This window comes from Condylostylus longicornis, unplaced genomic scaffold, assembly GCF_029603195.1.
Source record: "Condylostylus longicornis isolate FDR11 unplaced genomic scaffold, ASM2960319v2 ptg000166l, whole genome shotgun sequence".
Lineage (NCBI taxonomy): Eukaryota > Metazoa > Arthropoda > Insecta > Diptera > Dolichopodidae > Condylostylus > Condylostylus longicornis.
This window is the reverse complement of record NW_026578134.1, coordinates 310,362-335,038: the sequence shown is the minus strand read 5'-3', so window position 1 is coordinate 335,038 and position 24,677 is coordinate 310,362. Positions and strand designations below refer to the sequence as shown.

The window sequence follows — 24,677 nt, the reverse complement described above, 5'->3', positions numbered from 1 at the left end:
TGGGAAAAAATCGCAGCATCATACAATCAAAACGGCGTTTATAAGAACAACGAGCATTAAGGAAGAACCAGCTTACAGAGTTTATACTATATATTAATTTTTCTACCTATTAATCACTGATATATTAATCTACATTACAACATACATACAATTGTCCAAAATATTAGGTTGATTTTATTTACATAAAATAATTATATAAAAAAGTAAGAAAGGAGAATACGTGGGCAACATAATGTCATTCGGTGGAATTTATTAGAATGTATGTAGTTGCAATTTAATAAGAAGATATAAATTTTTCCACATTATATGATATAAAACAATTTTATTTTCATTTAAATTATTTAATTTCCAAGGAAATTCAGGATTACATAATTGTAACCCTATATTATTGTTATACAATTTACATTATTGTAAATTTTCGAAAAAATTAGTCTTAAAGCTATTTATATACATACATTATTTAGAATGCATTAAAAGTAAAAGGATTTTTATTTGGCTTCTTATTAAACAGAATATATTATATTTACATATTATATAAGTATGTTTGTAAAAAAAATAGAATATCTTTTTCATATAGCAGGAAGGCCATCATATATGTATATTATGTAAATAACATGTGTATGTTTGTTTGAATGAATTTTTGCAGGTATTTTTAGAATTTTTCTTTTAACTACCTCCTTATGGCTATCCGTATTCTGTTATCGTTAGGATCAATTACGAAAATATTAATTTTAAAATATTTATACACATTATTTTCATATATTTACATACACATATCATATGTATACAATATTAAGCATTATAGCATTGATTATAATATGATAAAATCCTTTCCGTTCTAAAAATAAAAATAAATCCTCTCGTTTTTCTTTCAGAATTTGTTCCAACATCTGTACAACATTACAATATACGTACATATATAGTATGTATGTATAATTACATACAAAGTACCCGTTTATATGCATCCGAAGGCGATTTTTAATGTATAAAATTCATTTTGTTTGTTAAATAGAATTCATTTTATATTACCCAGTCTATATGTTATCCAGTATATTTTATAAAAATGATGATTTTAACAAAATAACAGATTACAGAAACGAAAAAGCAAAAGAAGAAAGAATAAAAATTAGAAAAGATAATAGGAAAACAATACAAATCCTACGCAGGATCTTTAAAATCGCGATAAGAGATGGTAAGAGAAAACAAATACTCTAATTGATTCGTTTCTTATATGGTAAATAAAATTAAATTTTTAAGGATTCTGGTTAAATTTCGTTCATTATGTTGAAGTGTTAGTTTAAATAAAATCAGTTTCTTTATAAACAACATTTTTTGTTGTCGATTTACTTTCCCGAGTGAAGGTCAATCTAGGCATAATGTACGTGTAGTTGCGTGGAATGTTCGAATAAGTAATCCTTAATTTCAATTTATCTGTTTAATATTAGAGAACAAATGCTTAAATAATTAGGTTTTTTTTTCTAAATTAATGTTTAATATAATATGATAAATATTTTTTCTTAACTAATGTTGAAGATTTTACACTAAATGTATTTTTAATTAAATTAACCAATATAGTTATGCTCTCATTATTGATTAAATGGAGGCCAGTGATTTCATTATATAAGGTCAGGAAATCATATTTCTGGAAAAAAACTTTAAAAAATTCTAAAATTATTAAAATATTTTGATTTACATTCAATAATTTTAGCTGAATAAGAATAGAATTTATAATCCAAACTTTAAATTTTTCTAGTAAAACTATTTTAATTCTTAAATGAATTTTTCGTTTGTGTTAGTTCTAAATGTTTCCGTTTTTTTTTAATATTTATTAAATGTATATCAAAATTATTACAAAAATTTTCAAAAAAACCAGCTTGAGTTCATCTTTATTTTGTAAAATAATTGTGAATTAACCATTAATTCCGTGCCTTATATTTGTCGGTATATTTGCAGAGAATAATTTTAATATATTTAAATCCATTAACAATATGTCAATAATCAAATCTAGATCCTTGTTGTCGATAAAAACAATTGAATAAAATGTATATAAAAAAAAGTTCTTTTAATCAAATTTCTAAGCTTGTAACACAAAAACGAAAAAAAAAATATTTTTATAATTTAATGTTCTGGTTTATTTTTTGCTTTTCCATTTTCTTAGTGTTTATGTTTTGTATATAGAGAAAATTGTTTGTATATTTGTAATGTTTACATTCCGACCGATACTAGAATTGAGTCATTACACAATGTATGAGTAAACAAAGAAAATATTGTCCTCCTATTTATGTATGTATATAGGTATAAAACAATCCAAACCCAATCCAATAAAAATAAAAAAACAAAATGAACCTAAATATTTTTCCGGCAGGCATTCAGAACAAATGTGAAATTTTTTTTTTCTAGCAATCCTTAAAATAAAAACCTCTGTACATACTTATATGCAATACAACAAAGAAAAAATCAAAATATATGTTATATATATGTATATATTTTAAGCATAGGTACATATTACATATAAAATCGAACGAATCAAACAAAAATAAAAAAAAATTACTAAAATACTTCAAAAAAAAAAAAATTTGAAAAGACAGGAAAAACAAAAAGGAAAAAAACTCTAATCTTTTTCAATCACATTCAGGATATGCTGCACTCGATAAACATAATACTGAAGGAGCATTCATTTTTCTGGTTTTTTTTTTTTGCTTTTCTTCGTCATATTTTAAAAGAACTTCCACAGATTATAAAGATATTCAAGCAAAAAATAAAAATCTTAAAAATATCCTTCATACTATAAATAGGACTCTATTATTTTAAATCCAAATTTTGATTCGGAATTCTCTTATTTTACTTTAATGCCTATATCATGCATATTATAAAAATTTCAAAATATTTTGAATAAGAAAAAAAAATTAACCCTTTACGATTCCCCCAAATTGTAAAACAACAATTAATTTGTGGGTTTTTAATTTAGTTATCCGTTTTTATTTGATGTTCAGTTTTCGAAAGCGGATTCAAATCTTTTAAACACGGTTTCAAATCAAGGTGGCCTAAAGTTTTAATGCGTTATTTGAATTACTAGATAGAGCCAATCAAAGTTTAGTGGAATGTATACCTATTTCAAACGCTTAAACGAAATATAATTAATAAAAATTTGTTATCAGGATCTTTAAATGATTTGAACATTTGCAGAATCATGTTAACATAATCATGTCATTTTTATAAAATTTACCCAAATGGTTCCATTTAAAATTTGTAATCTAAAAAAAATATTTGGGATCATCAAATAATTGAGATCTTCTTAGTATTTATAATTCTGTAACTACCCTAGTATAAAATTCTGTATTTAACGTAGTTCTATATAAGGTTTATAAGAAAAATTATAAAATGTAAAGAATGTTTTTCAGTAATCTCATGTTAGTTAAATAAATAGGTGGTACTTTTTCATAAAATGACCGATTCGAGCTCCCCAAGTGAGATCTTGAATTGCTTTTCAAGTGTTTAAAACTGGTATTTTAATAATATATTTTTATATACATGACAAAAGGGTTAAAATATAAAATAAATTTTGTCATTTTTTTAGTGTCGTCTGTCGACATTTTCTTTTCAATTTTTACAGTGTCCTCATTAGTTTTTCTATTTTTTGTCCTGCAGTAAAGAAATCATAATTTTTTTTCATCATTATTTTTGCTAATAATAAAGAAATTTGGAAAGGAAGGAATAATTTGAAATTGAAAATGTTATTGGCAAATTAGTTAGAATATAAGGTAGGAAATATTTTTATTTTCTTTTAGAAAATTTGTGTGGTGTTTACCGGATGTAATCCCCAAAAAATTATAAAGCTTTAAAATAAATGTTCAGATTTTTTTGCTAATTTTTTTTTCTTTTCTTTTTGCTACCTCTGTTTTAGATTGAAATATTGGCTACATAAATATAATTGATCCTTATTTCCTCTAATATAATAATTTTAAATCTCAAGGATTTTTATTTCAAAATATAAAATCCAAAAACGTTGCAATGGTTTTAAAGTACAGTAAACTAAAGAAGTTTTCATGCATAAGAATTTTATTTGGAAAAAGACGTTTTAAGTTGAAAAATTTTTAAAAGATTTGGTTTTTGGTGCCTTCTTGAGTACTTCATAAATAAAATTAGAATTAAACCCAGACTTGTGAACTCTGAAGTTGAGATGATAAAGAAAAGATGTTCTTACGGAGTTAACTTCTTAATATCTAAAAGCTGTTAAAAATCTAAAATTTCAGAAAGCAGGGCAATTCATCACTTAAAATGAATTAGAAACGTGGCAGAAATTAAAAACAATAAGTCAAAATTAAATGGAACACTTTGAAAATATGTAATTTAAATTCGAAATCATCTTAAATCACGATTCCTTTTTTATAGGGTTCAAATCAATTATTTGGTGATCTATAATTTGATTTCCATTGAACAATTGGAGTAGAATTTTCATTTATTACGAATATCATGTTATTTATAATAAACAGAGTTATATTCGTAAACTTCTTAACTCTACTGTATTTACAATGTATCATAATGTATGTTATATATTGTACACTCACTGAAATTTCTTTTATATAAACGAGCATTAACAATTTCTGTAATTGAATGAAATTTGTTGAGAATATTATTTTCATTCAATTGAGCGTTATCAAAATGATAACATGTACATATTATTTGGTTTCAAATTAAATTATATATACCAATACCTATTAAATTAAGTGGGTATTTGTTTAATGTACATGTTAGTAGCATAATTTAATTTAATATTATAGTTTATTTCAAATTACGAAATTAATACAATTTAAAAGTAGTATGTAGATTGTAAGCTGGTATTAAATTTTTTGGATATTTTAAAATAATTTTGAAATCTTTTGAAACAATACATTTTACTTATATAAATATGTATGTACGTTTACATAATATGTAATATGTAATTAAGTTATTAAATTTAAAACAAAATTTGTTTTTTAGAAATCTTGAGTGAATTAATAATTTTATGCATATAAAAAATATATAGGTACTAAGTAAATATTGTTAATTTTGAAAATGTGCTAATTTTAATAATTGAATATAGTAAAACATTCTTAATTTATTCTTCAGTAGTTAACGAAAAATCAAATATATGCACCTATATAATATGTAGGCATATTATAAAAATATGCACCTATATAATTGAATTAATTAGAATTTGAGTATTGCAATATTAATATTCCAAAAATTCGGCTTCATATTAGTATATTACTGATTTAATTAAATACCAGTATTATTATTTTTAAATGCTGAAGTTGTTGCTTTAATACAAAATTTTAAATTTTTCTATTTTTCATTATTTTTATCAATATTGAAGCTCATTACAATTACATGTGTAAAATTATATCAATTAAATGTAAAGCAAGAGCAAATGCGAATATAAAATCTGTCATACATATACAAAATCAAAATTTTCAAGGTATGCAACTCGTTCTCTTGTTCCGAATGTTGTGTTTCTTGAAAAAAATTCTTTTAACAAATTAAAAAATACTGCTTACGGCCAAATTTAATTACATAAATTAAAGAATAATTAGACAAAATTGTCCCGAAAATATTTAAATACATTGGAAACCTATCATAAATAAAATTAAATATATTTTGTATGTCAACTGGGGAATTATTATAAATGATTTTGAGAATTCTCACGATTACATAAAAAAGTCAGTTGAAACTTCATCGGATCGAGCTTTTATTTCTTTTGCCCGCTTGTTAATAATTTTATATGTGCTCAATATATTTTTTTATGCTCAAGTCAGCTTTTACATACAAAATTAACATTTTCAGATTATTGCCTTAACTCTATATATACTATTTAATTTTAATTAAATGTAATCTTACAAAAATTTAAACACCTTGAAGACAAATTTCAAGGTTAATAGCATATAATTACATTGAAAACGCGAATTGATTCAATATTTAAAATCCAGAATCTTAGATAATTTTCATTTGTTCAACGAGAGAAATAAAAATATATTTACTAAATTTACTTAAAATAATATGTATATGTACATATACATGTATACATTATCTAAATAAATACACAATTCAAATATTATAGTAGTAAGTACTAGTCAAAAATCCATAATGAAATTGAACACATTGATTTTTATTGCATATTCACATTGATTTAGGTAAACATTTTACTACCTTGGAATAGCTATAATATATAGGTGCATATATACAATATAATCTTGTTATAGCTTTAAACTAGAAAAGTAATTTTACTAGTAAGTAATTTGATTTAAAAAAAAAAAGAAAACAAATAAAATTTACTGGGTCATAAGAATACCTAAAATTCCATTCAAGTAATTCATCTTACACCGTCTCATCTCATTTTTATCTTATATATATATATATATAAAAAAATATAATATTAAAGAAATCCGAAAATGCTCTTAACGTACACTATATGTACCTACACACACACATTTTGTTTATAAAAAATACTATAAAAAAAAATAGTAATAGAAAAAAAAAACTCAGTTGGAAATGTCATCTAAGAAAATCTACCGTTTTTATACATTTTCTCCAATTTCATTACATTTTACAATCATGTTATTATTGCAATGAAATTCAATCCTTTTTATACACATCATAGGTGTAGGTATGTACATATGTACAAATAACGATGCATATATAGACATTGTACTATAAAAATGCTATAAAAGTATTTGTGTGTAATGCATAAATGTTTTTTTTTTGTGTTTTTTATGTAAACATAAAAAAGCCACAAGCTTATATTACAATCACCTGTACTACAGTAGATTCTAGTGAGTTATAGAAAATGAGACGCCTATGATTTTTTCAAAACATAATGTGGCATTATATTAAGCTTCTGAATAATATAAATATTAACACACATATATATTTTTATTGAGTAATAATAATAAGAAGAAGTAATGAAATAAAACAACAAAAATAGAAAAAAAAAACAGCTGAGGTGGTGTTAACCCTTTCTACTTTTCATATAAAATTTAATGTAAGTGCGCTTAAAAGAATAAGTTCATTGGGTATTTCCCTTTAAAAATTTAAGGCTTAATAGTAACACTTGTCTGATGCAAGAATGAAAAATTTAAAAATTTGTCAATTTAAAAAATATTGTTTTTGTCATAAATGACCGAAATTTTTTAAAATCCAATGAATTTAATTTTAAATGTTTAAAAAATATTGCGAACTAAGCATGGAAGGTCTTTATTTTATTGAAAAAAATTATCAAGCAAAAAAAAAAAATTACATAAATGTTAAATTAGTTCAGTCAATTAGTTCTTTTCGGCTACCTTAAATATATTGTCAGTGACCACAAACCGCCTGACTCGAGTTAATACGAAAATAAAATGAGTATATCAATAAATTCTATATTTCGCGTTTTAAGTTGCAAATGCTTACAAATTTTGGTAGTTCTATGACTGTTTTAGCCGAATTTATTGTCGAATACACACATCGTCTAACTCGAAATGGTAACTATGTAAGTGCACTTTCAATAATCGCCTATAATAGGTGATTATTGAAAGGGCACTTTGTTACCATTTACCATTTCTCGAATACTTCTGGCTAGAATTTTATACTTAACTCTTTTGTAGCACCTTCAATTGAACATTTTTGTGTACCGAAAACTAAGAGCTATAAAACTTGAAATATTTCTCTTCATAATTTTGATTTATTTACTATCACTATTTGAAGTATGTAGTCATGTTTAATAGTTTTCCTCATATTAGTTATAGCATTATGAGAAACAATATACATTATTATATCTTTTTGAAGATGAATTAGAAGGAGGTATTGCAGAATAGAAAATATGTCAGCTACAATTATTTTAATCACTTAACTATGCGTTTATTATACTTAATTGGAACCATACATTTCTAAAATTTTACTTCTAACAAATTTTATAGATCATGAATTTTTGAATGTCATCAGATTATCTCTATATAAAATTAAAAATTTTAAATAAAATTTATAAGTACCTTTTTCAAAAATTAAATTAAAGAGAATAATATGTTGATTTTTATTGTAAATTGCTTAACCATTATGCTAAGTACCCGCCCGAGCATTATACAAAATAATAAAATGTAACCTGAGAAATTTTGAAATCTCTATTTTATTTTCTCTTTTATATTTTTTTTTTTTCAATTATGTATACGTATATATGTATATATGTGTAAGAATTAAATTTAATACAATTTCGGATAATAGTCATCTAAAATGTGTAATAGATATGTTATACAACTATATAATAATATAAGAAGAACTTATAAAGACAGTTAGGTTAATGTCTAAAGTAAAATATGCATATGTATGAATGTATGTACATACATAGTATAATCTATTAATAGTGATTTTAATGTTTTATAGTACAATGAAAACTAAAATGTATTATGTATCATGAATAGTACTATACAAAATAAAACAATAACAATAAGCGGGTGGTTTTACATTACAATAAATGCATCCATGTAAACGCATAGTACATAATATATAAGTAACAAAATTTGAGAGGAGAATAAAAGATGTAATAGCTATACATTGTAATAGTGTAGTTAAATACAAGTAGTTAAAAAAGAAAAGTTTTTTGATATACCAAATCTACGATCATTGCTATATTGGAAATTTTTAAGAAGATTGAAATTACGAAATTAAGAAGATTTGAGCAAAATGTCATTGCAAAGTTCATTTCCTCATAAATTCACTTATATATTTTACAAAATTACTTACAAATATTTTCATAGTCTTCCGATTCTTAGATTTATATTCAACGACCTTTGATAACAAAAGTTAAAATCAAGGCATTGATCATGAAATTTACATATTTTTTGGAAAAAAATTAAAACCTATAGAAGAACTATTTACAATTTCTCTTTCTGGATGAATTATCCAAAATAATTTATTTTGCAAATTAATCATTGATCAAGCCCCTCTAATTTTCAGTACTAACTTATTATTCTTTTAAATCTTTTTCAGTTTTCTATTCCTTCCCAAAATTTCTTTACCCTGCTCTCGCATAAAATTTTTTTCTGAACTCTTTCTCTATAATTATACGAAATAAATACAGACTTTTATTATACACTATTATTCTAATGAATTTGTTTAACAAATACAAAATTATCAGATATGTTAATAAAATTAAATGTTTTTTTTTGTTTTCGATTTAAAATCGTCTATAACCATTAGAAGTGATTAAATTAAAGTATTGAATTCTATTACAATTTATAATGTTCAATGATGCATTTTATGATTATTAGCTTAAGATACAAAAAAAATCTAAATGGGATACTAAAGATAATATTGTGTTTACAGAGTGTTTAACATTCTGTCACTTGTATTCATGAAAACAATTAATGTACTTAAAATATTTTAAATTAATTTTGTTTTTTTTTTGATAAATGCGAATGTTTTTTCTCATTGTCCACTTATTCAAACTTCGAATGCCGCTCCGGATTACGACTCTTCGGTTCCAGACCCTCGATTCCGACACTTCAACTCCGACTCTTTGACTCCGACTCCGACTCTTTGACTCCGACTTTGACTAAATGTTTAACATATAGAAAGCGAAGGTCGGTTTAAAGCAATAATAAAAGAATCGAGTTAAATCAAATGAGCTATTCTTCATGTTTTTTGTAATTGCAATTAAATTAATTGGTAAATTTTTGATCAAATTGATTTTACATGAATTGATTAATTAATTTCTTTTTATATTTACAAATTAATTAAAATACTGAATTTACAAGTATCGAGAGAGTGCATTTTGAAATAGTTCAGAAATTAAGTGATATAGCTCATATTTTTAATTAAAAGTGCTGAAATCTGTAATACTACATGTATAATATTTGCAGTTTATTCAAAAATACATACATAAAAAAAATTATTGAAAATCCAAAAATTTGTTTGAATAGCACAAGGATAAAATTTAAAAGGTGACTGAATTTTTCTATCAAACTTGTTTTCAAAATCAAAGCAATTAACTAGTTTTTCTTCTAACATTTAAACACCTTGTATTCGATCCCGTTTATACATTGTAACTCAAAGAAACAAAATATTTTTTACATATAAAATAAAATCATTTAATTTAAATCATTTAAAATTTCAAAAGGGAATTTGATGACTTTTTGACACACACACATAATAAGTAGTTAATTAAATGTTTTTTTTATAAAATCACATTTTATATTTTTTTAATTGATTAAATTAGTTTACGATTATTTTCATATATCACAATTTTAAAATCTATTTAATTAAATATTTTGATTTATTTTTCCCTGTATTTTATTTATAAAAACATTGTAACAAAAATTTAAATGTAGCCCTTTGAACTAAATATACACGTACTAAAATGTCATTTAAATCAAATAGCTAACAATTAAATATTTTCATCAAATTGAATATATTTTTTTGGTACATATAGATTTAAAAAAGGATAATATTTTAAATTTTCATGTGTACCTACCAACATATTGATTGGCTAATATTAAAATGTTAATATGGAATGCCTTTTTAATGTACTCGTCCGTATAATTGTAGTAAATATTGTTATTGTCACATATTACAAAGAAATTTGTAATTTTATATGAAAAACATTGTAAATTGCTTGTATTCGATTTACATTTTGTCAGAGAAATTGTTTCACTCATTCATTATTATTATTGAAATGAATTATGTATTTTCAGTTTTGCAACATTTGGTTCAAAGTTCATAGTAAAATGTTCACAAAGGATTAAAATTTTCAAAAAAAGAAATTTATTTTTCGATACAATAAATTTTATTAATTGATTAATTTCCATTACGGTAAAATTAGTATGAATTTAAGAAAATAATGAAGTTAACTAAACTTCTTAATTGTTAACTTAAGTGAATAGTCTGAAAAAAGTCATTAGCTTTCATTTTATAAATTCAAATTTACAATTTACTTGTTTAAAATTCACATATTTTATGACACGTTTACAAATTTTAATAACCCAGTTTTTCAGAATATTTGATCACCACCCGAGTGTTCATATATTCTGTAATATACAACCAAACTCCTCCTATTCAATTCTCTAAGAACTCAATAACTTTTTAATGAATCGGAATAACTTTCTAAATCGATTGTATTTTTAGAATAAGCTTTAAATTTTCTTATATATCGAGCTTATTTCTCACATTTAAAGTGATTTATATAGCGTTGCCAACTCTTTCTTACTCAATTCACCAGCATTAGTTCAAAAATTCCCATTTTTTCACTTCACAAACCCTACTTTTTTCCCATATAATCCCAGTTTAAGAAATTTATATTTATACACATACATCTAGCATTACACTTAAATAAAATACGTATTTATTCATTTAACAAAACAAAAATATTGCATTTATTCAATTGCATAATTTAATTAATAACGATTAATTAAACAGGTACTTTCAAATTGCAATATTTGTAATATGTACTACATTAGTGTAAGAGCTTCAAAATAAATAATAGAGTTTTTTATTTTTAATCAAGTGTTAAATATGCATTTGGCCACAAATAAAAAAAAAGAAATTGAAATAAGTAAATTAGAGAAATTGAATATTTCAATGGAATTTCCCATTGGCCTTCGATTTTTTACCTTTTTCCCTTCAAAATTCCTTCAAAATGGGAAATTACCCACGGTTTGATAACATTGCACTTAAATTCAATTGAGAATATGAAATGAATTTTTGAACAGCATTATATCATGCTAGTGAAAATTATAATGTATATTCTTATTCTGTCAATATATGTGATTGGGCTTCCTGTTGTCAGAATGCATTCAAAATACACTAATCTAGTAATTATTAAACAATATTTAAATTACATTTTAAATTCATTTTAAATTTTATATCCATCATCATTAATAATTTCTCTTTACTTTTAAAATATTTACTCATTTCAACATTTTGTGACCCAAATCAATCTAAGAGTTATTGTAAACACGATAAACTCGACTAGAATGATTTTCTTTGTTTTCTCTCTTTTTTTTCTTGAAAAAATATTTTAAATCAATAAGTATTTAAATATTTTTTTTTTAATTTATTTTATATCCTGTAAAAAATATAGTGTTATATAAGCTTTCGAACTAAATTATAGAATATTAGGAATTATGGGGAAATTATAAAATTGATCCCAATTCACTTAAGATTCTTCTTATTATTCAATTAACCTACAAAACCAAAAAAGATTACGAAAAAATTATTATTTCTACCATAGTTAACTAACTATTAAATAAAGTTGGGTCAAACCAATGGTTTGTATTGTAGCACTTTTCCCTTTAACAGGTGAAAGTACTGCTTTTAAAAACAGTCTATGTATATCCACCACACTATTAAAATTATTTTCATTTATAAACGAAACTATTTCTAGGATTGCATATATTTAGGATGAACCATTTATGCAGTCTTTGAAATAAAGCAAAATTTAATATAAACAGGGGTTAACATAATCCTCGATTTTAAGGGTTAATTGTGTGAGTTAAGAAAAATAATTATATTTTTTAATGTCATAGAATTTACCGTTAACTTTTTGCGTTTATAGAAATTTGAAAAAACTTGCGGTTTCAGAAATATAAGGCGTCAAAAATGCAAATTTTACAAATTTCAAGAGGCCATAACTTGAGAGGGGGTGGAGATGGAAAAAAATTTTCTTCTAACGAAATGAACTACTTATTAATGTCTAAAAGCCCCTAAAATTTCAGGCTTCTACAGGCTGGGGTCTAGAAGAAAAACGACATCAAAAATTTGGAAAAAAAGGACTTTAGATAACGGTAAATTTGAACGGCCATTTTGTTTTTCTAAAGTTTAACTATAGTATACCGCGATAGGGGAAGCAAGCCACTGCCTTTCTGCGTTTGCAAAATTTCAAAAATGCTTGTGGTTTCATTGCAACAAATAGTTAAAATAGGCCATTTTTAGTGTTTTGGGGGGGTATAACTTCTAGAGGGGGGGAGATAGGTAAAAATTTTGTTCTACGAAAATAAGTTTCTAGTAAAGATCTATGTACGTATTAAATTTCAGCTTTCTATCTTTAAGAATGTAGAAGTTTTGTAAACAGACACACGGACAGACGGACGGACGGACGGACGGACGGACGGACAGACGGACGGACGGACGGACGGACGGACGGACAGAGTGAAACTAATAAGCACTTTTTTTCAAAAAATTTTTGGAAAAGTGCTAAAAAAAAACTATTATAATGAAGTATAATAGTTATAAAAAAATTTTATTAAAATTTTGACCTAAAAATATTTTATTAGTTTCTAAGGAAAACAGAAAAAAAAAACATAAAAATGAAGAGAAGAAACGCAAAAAATGCCAGAGATTACACTACGCATACTTAATTATAAAAATTTTAGTCATTATAACAATAATCATGTCATTATGTAGGAACTACTCCTCTTATTCTTCTTGTTTGTAAAATGTTATGCATGTCAGTTGTTCTTTAACATTAAAAATTTACTTGTGTAAATTAATAAAGTATATAGGAGTTTAAAATGTATTATTTTTTATGATATCAATAAAAGTCCAATAAAAATATAAAAATTTCTTAATTATTATAAAAACAAAAAAATGAGGAAAAAAGAAAAACCAACCCTTTCATCATAATATAATTCAATAATTTTTATAAAACCAATAAACCTAGAAATATTTTTATTTCTTAAATCCTTTAATTTTTTTTAATTATTTTTTTGTTTTAGCTTTCATTTCATTTTCATATTAAAGAAAAACAGACAAAAAAATATGAAAAGACTTTAACCCTTATGTGTCATCACTAAGAGAATTAAGTACGCTACGTTGTATACCTGAATATTTCCAAAATTGTGGAGTAATATGAGTAAAATTTTATAATAATTCTTCTTAAATGTGTGGGTAAGTTCGATTCAGTATTAACATAAAAGTCTGAATTGAATTGGAAAACCGTATTATTGCATTATAAGCCTAAAGAAATCTCAACTCGCAACTTTTGTTGTAAATCTTAAATTTTTCATGGGATATAGCTAAGATATTAATAAGTTCACTCTGAGGTTATAAATACGCTGTACATATACTCGTATGGAGAAATGTATGCAATAAAAATATTAAACTAATACAAACTGTACAAAATAAGGTGACCATAAATTTATTCAAAAATTTTAAAAACAAAATTCCTCAATATTTTTTAGTTTTTATATGATAGTGATAATTTAGACTTCATGATTTGTCTTACATATATATAACACTTTTTAGGGTTTATTTTATTTTTCTGACTATATATTACACTCTGTACGAGCTATTAAAATAAATTAAATTGAAAATTAAAGTAACTATCTATTGGAGTACATTACTCCTTATGGAACGCTATGCCAATTTAAAATTCTGTAAAAGTGCTTTCATTGCGGTGACATAGCTCTCCAATTTTATACACTGGTATATTTAAGGTTAAAATTGTTAACCTATATTTTTCATGTTATAATAATTTTTGAAAAGGAAATTCATTTAAATGATCCTTAACACCTCAACATATTAAAAATTTGACCAAACCTCAAAAGAAAAATAAATTTTCCGATTTTTCATCGAATCGTTTACAAAAGTGTCATATTATAAAATTTTCATGGTGTTTTGTGTTGAAACTATGTAGGTTATCGGGCGTGGAGAATTTTTTTTTTTCTTAATAACTATTTTTATATTATATTTTGATTTGTTTGTCTTTCCTTTTCGATAAAATCAATTTTATAATTAAGACCAAAGAATACACAATAATTTCTTTAATAACCAATAATTTTAAAGTCACGCATGTGGACACATTGAGTACATATACACATATACAATAATACTTATAAGTAGTGAATATTTTTCCGAGAAGTCGATTTATTAATTTTACAAAGGAAGAATACCATGTAATATCCTATAACCCGGTCGTCTATCTATGTGTACATAAATGCATATTTATAATATGTGTGCGAGCAAGTATATGCATACTTATAACAATTTCAATAATGCATAGTCAATTTTGAATGTAAAATTTCATATTTACTTTGAACGGATGGCATAAAATAATGTCGTTTCATTTTCAATTATAATGGTTAAATGAATATGAGTAAAATTGTAATTAATATTTAATGAAAGGGTAAAATATGTACTTGACATTTAACTTATATTGAATTACATTGAATTCATAATGCAAATAATAAATTTACGGATATTAAAAAATATTTGGACAAATTTAATGTATAAATGTCATATTGATAATTTTCAAAATATTTTGAAAAAATTAAACAATAGTGACATAAATGAAATTGAAAAATATTGAATATTGTGTCAAAATATTTAGCACATAAAAATTTCAGATGGGAAGAAAGAACTCCGAAAACTTGAACAATATAGTTTGAAAATATAAAATCTCTGAATAAAGGAGAGCGTAAATGAGGGGCTCAAAAACAAAGTGGCATAACCTTCACTCCCAAAATTTTTACCACAATATGCGGGTTAGGCCACTCTTTCACTGGAAAAAATTAAATTTTGTGTTTAAGCCAAAAAAAAAGTAACGGAATATAGGAAATATTTGACTTGTCGATAAAATTAAATTTAGGAACTAATTTCATATATATTTCTAATAAAAAAGCAAAAATTTTTGCAGGTGTGGGCAACTTTGCTTTTAAGTCCCTAATTTTTTAGGGCACTTAATTCTAACTCACAAAAAAGTAATTTTTCTCATTTAGTTTTCCCTAATTCCCATATATGTACATTTGAAAATTAAAGCATTTCAGAAATTATACTTCTTGAATGGAACGCAGTTGGTCTTCAAAAACATTTACATCTTTATAATTTTATAGGCTACTTACAGGCGGATTTCCATTAAATTTTATGGATTATATGCATATACCGGACCATAATATATAATTAATTGGGTTCAATAACGCATAATTTAATTAAAACTATACATTTTAGCTCAAATGAATTTTCCAATAAAATTTTTGTAGATCAAAGTGCCAGTTTCGAGAAATTAATATATTATATGAGTTCCAGATAATATAGAACATACTATATGAGTCAAATACTTTCCTCAATACTGATTGCCATTATGAATACTGACTTGATGAACTTTTGCAATTACCGGTATAGTTTACGAGAATCAATTGACTTTTAAAGATTTAATATTTTAAGAAATCCTTAAAATATATATTTACATACTTTTGAAGGTAATGAGATCTCGTTACCAAATATGATAAAACACCAATTTCTGGATCACATATACATATAAGCTACTCACGGAGAAAATATAATAACAATGCTATTTTATTAATTAAATTACAATAACTGCATAGATGCTATTGTGTTTGACAATAGCATAATTCTCAATATTTACTAGTTCTTTGAATAGTAACTATAACATGGTTCATATCTATGATAACTATGTATATATTTATATGGTTATGTGTTACAGTGAGTTAATAGAATTAAATCAAATTAAAATCTCTGTTTAACAACAATATTAAATTAAAAATCACATTGAAATTTCATTCATATCAATTTTCATATACAATTTCTTTAATGTTTGTGTATTTTATTTCGATAGATTTGTGTAGGTATACCTACGTCTATACTTGAATTTTCTTTGACAATTTTCTTGTACGTTGTATATATACATATATACACTATAGATATTTTTATGTATAAGATGAAATAAAAGCAAGCACTTCTTGTATTTCCAATAAATTTTTCTTTTATTTTTAATATATAAAGTTGATTAAAATTAATTGGAGCATAAGAAGGTGCGTCAATTAATGGGTCAACACAAATTCAATTTGACTTTAAAAATAAATATACACACATGTATATGAAAATATATAGAGTCTGTAGACCAGTGGTCGGCAAACTTTTTTGGTCGTGGGTAAAATTGGTCAAAAATCAGATTTTTTTAAACTCATAGCGGGTCAGCGGCAATTTTATAAAAAAGCAATTAAAAAGAATAGTTAAACGAAAAGTTAATTCATTTATTATATATTAAAATAAATAGAAACATAACAGAAATAAATTCAATACACATATAATAAAAATAAATCAAAAAATAGCAAAACCAATATTTAATATTATAAGTTCAAAATCAGTGACTTCCATGATGCTGTGCTGTTGCAGTTAATTTGGACAAGTTTGGTTCATATGTTGATACCTTAAGTCGGACACATTCATCAGAATGCTCCGTAGTCAAACTACTCCTGTTTTTATTTAATATATACTTCATTTGTGAAAATGTTTGTTCACAATTATAACTTGATCCAAATGCAGATAAAAGAGCAAATGCAACTTTTTTTAGGCATGTAAACTTTGTTGGAAGAGATGCCCAGCATGTGGATATTATATCAAGATGATTGTCTTCAGTTTTTTCTAAATCGCGACGTAAAGTTTCAAATTTATCAGTCCATAAAGTGAAACATTTCAAATCAATCAGTTCTAAGCTGAAATTGGTGATTTCGAGGAACTCAAAATATTGTAATTCTAAAATAGTTTCATCAACTACATCCGGCTTCGTTATAAACGTAAACATTGGGCCGTGCGTTTTCAAAGTTTGAAATCTATTTTCAAATTCGTCTTTCATGCTATTAATATAAGACTCAAATGTCTTTACGTCGGAATCATCAATAGTGCCTTTTTCTTCTTGACTTTTAAGATGTAAGAAATAGTTAAACTTACGAGTTTTTATATCTGTTTCAAATAAAACTATTTTTGAGCAAAAACTCTTCCATTCTTCAAATAATTTTAAAATTGTATGACCGTTACCTTGAAGTCGTTTGTTGAATTCATTATAATGGTTCATTATATCCGTTAAGAACAAAAGTTTTAAGAACCATTTCTTATCATCAAGTTCGGGATAATTTTCTCCGATTTCAACCAGAAATATTTGTATTGCATCAAAGCAATCTATAAATCTATTAAGTACCTTCCCTCTGCTTAACCAACGAACTTCAGAGTGCAACAGCAAACAATTTTTTTTCAATTTTTTGTTATTTTTCTTACATAGATTTGGAAAGTTACTTTAAAAACTCGAAGCGGGTAACATAAAATCATGCTTCGGGTCACTCCGTGACCCGCGGGTCATAGTTTGCCGGGTGCTGCTGTAGACGTTGCAAATTTTCTTTATACATACATATACATATAGTTTTATAACAATATAAGTAAACTAAAATAAATTGTCTGTAATTTGACTATCATTTTTTATTATTGAAGCAAACATTTATCGTAACCTATAACAACTTAATAAATTTTTAGTTGAATTCAGAAAATATTATAAATAGTAGAAAAGCATAAATTTGTTTTTTCATCGGTGTTGGCTTTACGCATAATGGTAAAATCTTATTCTTGAAATTATTTTTAGTTGAATAAAGATTTACACTGAGAGTTGATTAATAATTTTTACCTTAAAGGCATTCATTTTAAATGTTGATTTATACAAACGCAATCCTGTTTAGTAATTGAAGTACTACGATTTTTATTTACATTAAACAACATAATTTTGTTTGAAGTCCCATGCCATCGAAATGTAAAATATTCATCTCAATTATTCTCAAATAATATATTATGATCGAAAATTATTCTTAAAGTGCAATCATGTGTTAAAAAATTTTAACAGATTTGTAAAAATTTGAGAAATAATTTGTGTTAACATAATAGAGTCCTAGAGTTTAGAAATTTAATTTTAATTAATATTTTTACACTCTCTATACATTTAATTCTAAAATTTTCCAATGAAATTATTTATTTATTAATATTTTGATTACCCCCTCCTAATTTAATAAGAACTGAAATTGAATCAAAAATTACCACCCATGATTCCTTTTATTTTGTGTTATTTACAAAGAATTGAGAGAATTTTTTTTTTTTAATTTATTTTGCTCTCAACTAATATTTATTCACACTATAAGGTATTGATTACTCAAATATCCTTTGATTGAGAACACAGTCAAGCATTTAATAATTTTAATACAAAATTTTGAAAAACAATAATACGAAAAAAATGAAATTTGATTTTTGAATAGGTATGGGAAATTATGCAAGAAATGGGAATGAATTATACAGAGTGTTTCTCATAATGTGGCAAATAATTTCATGGATGTTTCTTTGATTAATTTCCAGTAAAAAATTGTATGGCTGTTTGAGGGTGCAGATATACCCGTTTTCGAGCTACAGTCTGTTTGAAAAAAACGGTACCAGCTTTTTGCTGTATATAAATAATTGCTCATAACTTCGGAACCATGCGACATAGGGCAATTAACAATTTTACTTTTGGTGCTAAAACCAATTTGATTTGAGGCATAGTTTTCGAGATGTAGCTCGCCGAAGTCAGAATTTTTGTTTTTTTTTTTTTTGGAAAATTTTTTTAAAAACTCGATTACTATTTTACTATTTTACGCTAATTACTATTTTCGATGTACTACGATTAGAACTAAAAGACATATAACATTTTCCTCTATCTCTCATAGTTTTGCCATAGTTCAAATTTTTCGCAACTTTAAATACATGTTATTCCGAAATCTGAACAGATTATAACTAGTGCAGATATTCATAAAAAAGCCTTCTGAGGTTTTTAAATGAAATTTAAGAATACTACGGTCATACACAGGGACGGCTTTATACTTAAAATTTCAAAGTGTAAAAAAATCAGTCGAGATTGTAACCTGTAACTACGAACCTGTTGAGCTGTGAACATTGCCACTATACAAAAGTTTTGTCTACTCATGAAGGTCTATAAAACTTGTAGTGTACTTTGATATACGTACGAATGCATTCTGTAGAAATAATTATTATTTTATTAATAAGAGAACTATGAAAAAAGGTACTTATTATAACCATGTTTTTCACGTTTTATCAATTTTCATAATATTACAGTATTTAATTGCCTTTATACTTAATTTTGGAAAAACAATGCTTGAATTTGTAATTTCATTATATAATATATTACAAGACTATAATAGTTCTCTAAATAGGAATCTCAATTATTATTATTGCTCTGCCTCAGGTTAATTACTCTAAAAAATTATTCAGAATTTTGAAATAGTTACTAGGAAAATCAATTTCATAAATATTATCTATAGGAAACTGTTAACTGTTATAACAAGCTATGCATATTATGTAAACAATATCTACAAATTCTTGGTAAATTTGAAATTTGTAAATTCTTAGATTTTCCCTGAAAAAAGCTATACCCTTCGGGTATGATTTAATGAAACACATACATTAAAAATTATTCAGAAATATTAAAATTTTTAAAGTTAATTTTATAGTTCCTACACATTGTTATTCCGATTTTAATGCATTTTAAATGAAATAATATAGAGGAAAAAATTTAAATGAATTTCTTTATATTTTCCTGGTTGTTTTTTTATTCTTAAATAAAACCTGGAAAATTTCTATATTATGCAGAACGCAATTTTCCACTTATCATTGTCCTTTACTTTCTTTTTCTATATATGTATATATAAAGTACCTTTAAATGTATGTATATACCTATAATAGTATATTATAACAATAAATATATGGGGGACAATATTATTGCATTATGGAAATTATTGAGGAAAAGCATTAATAAAGTATTCTTAAAGAACAATAAAGCAGAAAAAATATACATATATATATATATATATATATATATATAGATAAAGAAGAATAGAATTCTTTGCTTACACCATAAAATATGCCACAAAAAAGCATTAAAAGAAAAGAAAACAAAAATTCGATGGTCAGCTTCACTTTATTCCTCTACATTCTTTTTGTTTTGTATTGTGCTCTTATAAGAAATCAAAAAAAAACAAAAAAAAAATGCAGCATCAAGACAATGTTTCTATATATATTGTATTCTAGACATTAAAATCCAACTTACTTAACTTCCTTCTTGAATACAACAACATGGCATATATATATAACAATAGCAGTTCAGGTACAATACAATACATTTAGCAGGAGGTCTACTTCTATTTTTCATTCTTTATATATTCTTCTCTTACTATACGAGTACTATTCAATTCTGTTTGCAAAAAGAAAAAAAAAACGGAACATAAAAATTGTACATTTGAATTTATTCAGCAGGACGTTTAAAATAAACCAGGAATATATAGTGGGATATAATATGATCAAGACGTATTCTAAAACAGAAAATAAATTATAAAAATATAAAGGAATAAATTAATATACAATATATCTTGTGCCATATCCCATTAAAAATACAAATACATTACATATACACCTACAAATATTTTGCATATTCTTATATATAAACAGTTGTACAATCATAATCCTTTTTTTGCTAAATTTCAATATTTTGATTATTATATGCGATTTAAAGAATATTTTTTTACAAGTTTTCCAAAATATATATAGAAAGTTATGAAAATGAGCTATCAAAAGTACTAAGTTTGAGCATTGAGTTAGATCTAACAAAATTGTGTTAGAGATTCTTACAAATTCTTACATCTAAATATAACAAATTCTTACATTTTAATAAATTTTTTACTTTTTAGAATACACAATGGTTTAGGGTTTTGGAGTCACCAAACAAATTCTTTATGGAAAATATATTATAGTTGGTTTAAAGCTAGTTAGAATGAGCACTGGATTTTAGAGTTTTTTGCATTAGATTACTGCAAATTGATAAACAAATTGGTTATATTCCTTTTAAACCAATAGCTCTCCTGATTTCTTGGTGTCTTATTCGGGCCACATCTGCTACTATTGTTTATATATTCAGAAAGAAAACTATTAAAATTGAATTATGTATAGGTCGTTCATATACTCGTATATATTAAATCCATAATTTTTCATGAAAATCTTAGAGTGTTTAAATTCAATTTTAATTTACAACAAATTACAGTAGTGTACAACTGTATATTAAAATCTTCATATACATACGGATGTACTTATATATAAATAATTTCTTTACAAATAATATTCTTCATTATATAAGTTTACCACTTTGTGCGGCGATGAAATCCCGTTTTGAATCCTTTGTTTATATTCCAAAGTATATTATATGATATAAAACAAGAATTATACCTTATAAGGGAATCGTTTCGGAACATTATATAATAAACCAGAATATTGTATAGTTAAATTATTGATTTCCTTCTTTTATATTTTCTTCTATATATATTGTATGTTATATAATATAGTTTCTTATTTGAATATTAAAGGAAGGATCAGGAATGTAAGCATTTAAGAAGAGTAAAACAATAACAATAAGAGAATCACAATTTTTTTTATAAAGTTTAAGAACTATGAAAAAAAAAATATATATATATGTAATAATATTATGGCAGTATATTAAATTCTTTTAACATGATATATACTATATGTATATTAAGTATAATGTGAGAAATCAACCCTTCAATATATTATTAACAATGAATTTTGATCTATAAAAGGGGAACGAATCCCAGTATTTAAATACAAAATGTATACAACAACAATTGATTTCAGAAACCTTTATGTTATTTCATTTATGTAGAAGCATGTAATATGTGCGTACTTCATTATGTATATATATGAAGATTGTATAAAAACAAACTGTATTAACTCTTTTTTTTTAAATAACTGACATTATTAATGTTAAATTATGTTAAAATTAAGAAAACAAAGAAATTCAATATTAAAGTATAGAATTTATACTTTATATATAAAAAAAACAAGACGAAACTTATAGCAATAACAATGACAATATAAGAATAAGGAATTTTAAAGGTGAGGGTATGTTTCCTTTAAATGAGTATATATAATATAATTACCTGTTAATTATAATGACAATAAAATTGTATATATGAAATTTAATGAACCGGAAATAAAAATAAGGACTCTTTTGGCAGAAAGTGAAAAAAAAATTTTTTTTTTCTATTAATATTATTATTATTATTGGTAATAACAGAAATTACATAAGGGGGAATTACCCATACTTTATCCAATGTAATTTTTATATATAACACAATAATGTTAAAAATAATTATTAACACATATGTATGTATCTAAGCCGTAAGGGCATTCTTTTTCTAACTTTCTCTTACTTGATGAAAAGTGAAATCAACTTTAAATATTAAATTGTAAAAAGGTTTTTAGGCATTCTGTGAAAATTCTTTTAATTAATTTTTCGAAAATAAATTATAAAGTATTGATATTATTATTACATAATTTTTCTAATATTTTAGCAACTTAGCAGTATGATACTTTAGCAGTTAGGACAAGGACCTCTTGCACTATGGCACATTAGAGAATGTAATGAAGTAATTTAGAGAATCTAATATGGTGAAGCACTATGGCACATTAAAGAACATTTGTTGTTCTAAGATTGTATGTAATTAAAAACTTTTCTTGAAATTTTACATGTCACTTTTACTTTTTAAAAAGAAGATTAAAAAATTATAAGCTATACAGAGACTAAGATTGTACCATAACAATTAATTTTACATTTTCAGAAGAATTTCGAATTATTCGAATTTTATTTCGGCGTTCTTTTGCCGAAATAAAATTCGAATAATTCGGAATATGTATATAAATAAACAATGCATCTGTCAAAAAATAAATTGTATTTGAATATAATTAACAAGGTCAATGGAGTATCAGTGTATAATTACGGTAATTATGTATTTACAGTAATTATGTGTTAACACCTAATTTCTTATATATCCACTTTTCAAGAAGAAGGTTCATTACTTCGTGATAGAGAAATGTAAATAAACTGTTGCTCTTCGAGATATTGGTCTGTATATATGGGTCCGTCCGTATGCTCGTATGTATTGATATTTCGGCTGAAGCGAGTTTGCTGCAAATTCGTATATTTGGCTTTGCGCTAATCACGTGATGGATTGATCAAATTTTGAAATATGTTTTATCACATATAGCAATTGAACGTTTGTCACGAACCGATTTTGGATGATTTTTAAGGCGAAATATTAAATAGAATTTCCTTGAAATTTTATAAATCAGCTCTGTTTAGCAATATGACAATTTACTCTTGATTTCCTTGTAATTTAATATTTAAGCTCCGGTTATTAAAACAATGTATAAGGGGCTAATTTTATATTTTTTACCATTTTGATGTAGTAAACTGGAATTTTTCGAAATTTCATATATATAAGCTTCATGTTTGTTTTCAGGAAAATCACTTAAAGTGAGTTCATACTAAGATCAAAGTTTACATTTTTTGCGTATGCAATACTTTTGTCAATCCAGAAAAGAACCCTTTGCGGTCCGGTTATTTGCTCATCAATGCATAGTATTACAAAGCTGGTAAAAATATTTTTCAAAAATCAAGAAATATTCTTTTTTTTTTTTAATTTCAATTCTTTTTGAAATTTTTCTTATTTGCTTATTGTTAAAAGAAATTTAAAAAAGAAAACTTCAAGGAAACTGAAAAAAAAAAATAATTGTAAAAAGAAATTTGCATATGAGTTTTTTTTAATCTTTTTCTTTATGGTGCCTACCACATATACAAGAAATCGAAGAAAGAGTTCAAAGCAAGGCCAGAATAAAAACTAATATAAATAAACAGATACTTTCAATTAGTTTTAGAATGTGGACCGAATCTCAATGCTATATACATACGCATACACAAACAATATTGTAAAAATTTTTAGAACGAGATGACGATTGCATAATTCGACATGGCATTCGCTCTTTTGCTTTCATATATTATGTAT

At 24.6% G+C, this 24,677-nt stretch overlaps 1 protein-coding gene across 6 annotated transcripts in view; it reads right to left on the bottom strand.

Moving 5' to 3' along the window:
- Positions 1–24,677, bottom strand: part of LOC129616265 (neural-cadherin-like) — a 310,117-nt gene that overhangs the window by 119,092 nt on the left and 166,348 nt on the right. The gene's annotated exons all lie outside the window — the stretch shown is intronic.